Raw genomic sequence first — 5,189 nt, 5'->3', positions numbered from 1 at the left:
ATACTACTGAAGGATTTGTTAATTGGACCTCTATTCTAGAAGCACTTTGAAACTATATTGCTAATATTTCTATATACTTTGGCCTAGTTCTGCCACTCTAGGGTTATAGGCCAAATTAATTAAAGGAGAAAAGGACCAAGAATATTAAAGCAGTGTTTTTTTTCATAGCCTAGAATCAGAAAATAAAGGGTATTACTACTATTCGATTCCTAACAGGTCCATCAACAACAGAAGGTTAAAAATATTCTTTACAACAAATTGTTGGAAGGTCAGAGATTGCTTATTCCAATTTCAGGAGCAGGTGGCACCTTAGCAATCACCTTTTCTAGAGACCATGAGCACCAAACAGCAATCCTGAATCTCTTTTCCTTGCCCTACCCACCTTGTATCACTTTAGATTACCCAGTTGTTCTGGGTTGGTACTTTTTGAAGTCAGTTCTATGGTAGTTTAAATATGATATCAGAACAAAATCAGACATTCATTGATCATTCAACAATTAATGAATAATTTATTTAGTCAGAACAGGAGAAGAATATTTAATAATATAGATACTGTGTATACCAAAATTTAATTTGGCCATAAAAAAAGTTCCCTTGCCTGATTCACCTACCATCATCCATCAGTCAAATATCTTGCAAAATTGGAATTCCTCATAGCTATTGCGCGTTCATGAAATAAAGAAGTAATGTCAAGAGATTGAGCCTTTAGTCTCTTGAGCCAACCAAGTATCTAGTTTATCTCATTATATTTAAAAGAAAACTATCCAAACTTGCCTGGAGAGGAGTGATGGATTTAATGTATCATTCCTACCATTGTAGGCTATTTAGTGACCCTTAATACAATTGGATAAGGAAAGGTCAATTGGAACAGAAATGAGCTTTTTTTGGTTTTAAGGGAGCTACAGAGATGTGAGGTAATGTTGGCATGGATGAGAGGAGAGCAAGTCCTGCTAGAGAGTAGGTCTAAGAAAGAAAAATACGATGACAGAAAATTGACAGCAATCCAGTTTTTCAAGTAAAAATTGTCCCTTTTTGTGAATAACTTAGCTACATATTTTCCCTGTGTGTATATCTAATGCATTATATCTTTAAAAATACATTTTTCTCACTTTCGGTACCAGTATTTGTGGGAGAGTAAACTCAGAGTTTAGAAGGAATTAATTTGTTGCTTATTTTATTATATATTCTTGTCATGAACTAAATGTGTCCACAAATTGATTAATAAAAGTATACATATAGGTGTAAATGATTAAAATCTACTTGAAAAAGTTTTCTTCATTGTTTGAATTTATGACCTATCAAATTTAAGAAAAATGAATGATTCCAACAGAAAATTGCATGCATGCCTAGACACTATTGCAATTAGATCAATAATTTGAAAGAAAAGAATACCTGAAATTACCTAAAATATTAATTGATACATTATAACTACATTATAGTGAATGAACAAGATTTTTTTATCAGTTAATTGAATTTTTGATCCATTAATTCTGCCTTCTAGACCTCTGAGTTTTTTGTTCTGTGAGCAAATTTGCTAATTTATTAATTTTCTTTGGTCAGTGGTTGTCATAATGGGTCCAACAAGCTGAATTTGAATGTGCAATCAATCAGCAAGGTTTAATGGATTGTCCATCATGTACTAGATCATATGCTAAGCAATATAAGATATACAAAAGAAATCTATCAGTTACCCCATGATACCCAAGTGTCTATAAGCTAATTGAAAAGACAAGAGTAATGAAAAATTTTAAGAGAACAAATATAAGCTAAAGTTCATGGTGGTATAACAATTGAAATAAGAACATATTTGAATGTTGGACTGGTTTATATGCAGCTTCCCTCCCATTCCCTTTTTCAGAAAAACAAAGAGAATCAGGGTTATTGGGGGTAGGTGTGTGGGGAAACGTCTGTTTCTTATCACAAGAACTAGAGAGAGCCTCTCTAATCACTCATTAAAATCACTAGGGAAGAATTTTTTTGCTTGTTTCTGAAACTCTGCTCCCATAACCCCCATGAAGATGACAGAGTCTTAATGGAGTTCTCTGCTGGATTTTGGGACTATACAGTAGTTGGGTCAGTGGTAGGGAAATGACTCACTGTGAGAGAAAAATTTTGCCTAAGGTAAGGCAAGGCACAATCTGCATTAGAGATTACCATCACTAGCCAGTCACCTCAGGCAGTCATGATTTTCATGCAGTAAAATAAAAGTTATTGCATGGGCTCCTCAGACCCACTCCATTGTTAGAAAACTGGTCTTACCCTAACCTTTTGGGAAACTTATATTTTGTACTGTTCTGAGAAGTGAAAGCATATAATAAGCTTTTAGAATATATAATGTTGTCTCTCCTAGCCGCGGCCCTGCGACTGGCGACATGGCTAAACATACAAAGAAGGTCGGGATTGTTGGTAAATATGGAACACGTTATGGTGCATCCCTCAGGAAAATGGTAAAAAAAAAATTGAAATTAGCCAGCATGCCAAGTATACCTGCTCCTTCTGGCAAGACCAAAATGAAGAGATGGGCCATGGGTATCTGGCATTGTGGATCCTGTATGAAAACAGTAGTTGGTGGTGCATGGACATACAATACCACCTCTGCAGTCACAGTCAAATCTGCCATCAGAAGACTGAAGGAATTGAAAGACCAGTAAAATCTTCTTATCTATTATCTGTAGCCCATAGTCCAACAATAAATGGATTAATTTGTGGAATAAAAATCACTTTAGTTATTAGTAATCATTTTTTGAACCTATTCATAATTGGCTTGCAAGTATTTGGTTAGTACAGAATAGATTTTAAAGCTGGGTTTGCAGATGGTAGAGATTTCTGGTTATTTTCTTTTGAAATTAGGTGTCTGTAGGGAAAGAACCAATCAATACTGAGAACTTTAATATAATTAACATGCATCCAGGGAGTTGTATAGTCTGCACAAACTACAGTAATAATGTTTGTATTTTATAAGTCTTAGAAGATAGGCATTGCTCAGGTGTGATCCTAGGAGTTAGCAGTTCATCTTAGAGTCCACTGCTAAGGTGATCTTCCTTAAATATATCTCTAATCTTGTGGCTCTTAATTAGTTTCAGTGATTTCCTATTTCCTTTAGAATAAAATAAACCTGTTTTATCTTTGAAAAAAAAGAATATATAATGTTGTTTTAGTTATCTTTACTATTTGCTTCTGTCCCAATTAAAGATTCACTGCCTCCAGGCTTTTCTTTATTTGGATTGATTACTATGAAGAGCTATTGAATATTAAGATAAGTTTTTTTATTTTTTAAATTTTAAAAATTTATTTGTTTTTCCAACTACTTGCAACAGTAGTTTTACCAATCTTTATTTCTTGCAAAGTTTTGAGCTTTACATTTTTCTTCCTCTCCCCCTTCCCTTCTTCTCTGCCTCCCCAGGAAATAGAAAGCAATCTGATATAGACTTCACATTTAAAACCCATGCTAAACATAGATCTATATTGATCATGTTATGAGAGAAGAATCAGATGCAAATGGAAGAAAGAAAAGATTAGAGAGAAAAAAATGATGTAAAAAAATAAGGCAACTTTTAAAAATTGTAGATAATAAGTTTTGATCTTCATGTAAACTGAACATTTTGCTCTCTGGATAAGGATAGTATTTTCCTAGCACAAGTCTTAAAATTGTCTTTGATTGTTGTATTGCTGAAATCATGGTTGATCATCACCCTGTGTTGTTAGTGTGCATAATGTTCTTCTGGTTCTGTTCATTTTACTCAGCATCCTCATCCAAGTCTTTTCAAGTTTTTCTGAAAACCCGCCCTTAATGATTTCTTATAGAACAAGAGTGTTTCATCACATACATATACCACAATCTGTTCAGTTATTCCCTAATTGATGGGCAACCCCTCAATTTCCAATTCTTGCCACCATAAAAAGAGTTGCTATGAATATTTTTAATACAGTGTGTATGAATATTTTTATACAGTGTGATTTTTTTGCCCTTTTTCATAATATCTTCAGGTTGTGACAAGTTTTAAAAATGTATCTGGTTCAGATTCAACTATCAGTACAAATTCCTAGCTTACAGATGATATTTGAAAAAGGAAGCCAAGAGGGATAAATTTTCCACTAAATCTAAATGTTACCCAAATTTAATCCATGCTTGTTAGGTCTAGGGATGATAAAATAGTAAGCTACCCTCAAGGTTTGTGAGTAATTCTAGAGGTCACATTCAAGGATTTTAGTTTTATTTTCTTATTTTATTAAAACTGTAAATTGTAATATTGTATTTAACAATTGGTAAGGATGGGGAGGGAATTGGTCCTGATGATTAGTCCATGGTCTTATCCACTTCTTCCATCTTCTCCCCCTCTACAGATGCTTTACAGAATCTCCATGAATTGTTCTATTTAAATGTCTTTCAATTTTCCAGTCATTCTTTCTCCCTTTCTAGTTTTCTCTTATCTCATTTACACCATTTTAAGAAGGAAAAAATGGAGAGACAACTTTAACATCCATGTAAAATATCTTATCAGCCTAACTGCAGTCTAATCTTTCACTAAGCATGGTGGTATTTCATAATGAACCAAAAAAGTTTAAAAAAATTAGATTTTCTGCCTTTAGGTCATTTATGACAAGTCAAAGAAAAAAAGAGTTAGCTATCCCCAGAGACATATTTCAATTATATTTAATGAAGAGGGCATCAGTCTTCTTAATTTGTGTTTTCCAACTGATCTCAGACAGTTGGCAGGAGACAGAAATAACCGTGGGTTCCTGATCAAAGTTATGCTTTGCCTTTGCTTTTACCCACTTGGCAGTAATAATGTTCTTAAAATAAATAATAATGGTTTATAACTTATAAAGTTTTTGAGGCTTGCAAAGTATTTTATTTTATTTAATATTCACAATAACAGCTGGGTTTTTTGTTTGTTTTTCCAATTGATATTTTATTTTTTTCCAAATTCCATGTTATGAAAGTTTTTCAACACTCATTCATGTGCATATGCATATTTTTAACTTAAATAAATTCCATCCATCCTTCTTTGTCACCCTCCTCCCCTCAGTGGTGAAGAGTCTAATATATATTGCCCATGCACATTAGTGTTTAACAAGTTTAAAGATTAGTCATTTTCTGTATGAGGAATTATAATTAAGGGCTAAGGAAAGAAAAACATAAATTGAATTAGAAAAATGTAGTATTCATTCAGATTTTGTAGGGTTTT

At 33.1% G+C, this 5,189-nt stretch overlaps 1 pseudogene; it reads left to right on the top strand.

Moving 5' to 3' along the window:
* Window positions 1-2,342: 2,342 nt before the first annotated feature.
* LOC141515017 (large ribosomal subunit protein eL43-like) lies at window positions 2,343-2,720 on the top strand (annotated as a pseudogene).
* Window positions 2,721-5,189: the final 2,469 nt, after the last annotated feature.

This window comes from Macrotis lagotis, chromosome 1, assembly GCF_037893015.1.
Source record: "Macrotis lagotis isolate mMagLag1 chromosome 1, bilby.v1.9.chrom.fasta, whole genome shotgun sequence".
Classification (NCBI taxonomy): domain Eukaryota; kingdom Metazoa; phylum Chordata; class Mammalia; order Peramelemorphia; family Peramelidae; genus Macrotis; species Macrotis lagotis.
The sequence above is the reverse complement of the archived record's forward strand: the minus strand, read 5'-3'. Positions and strand labels throughout refer to the sequence as shown.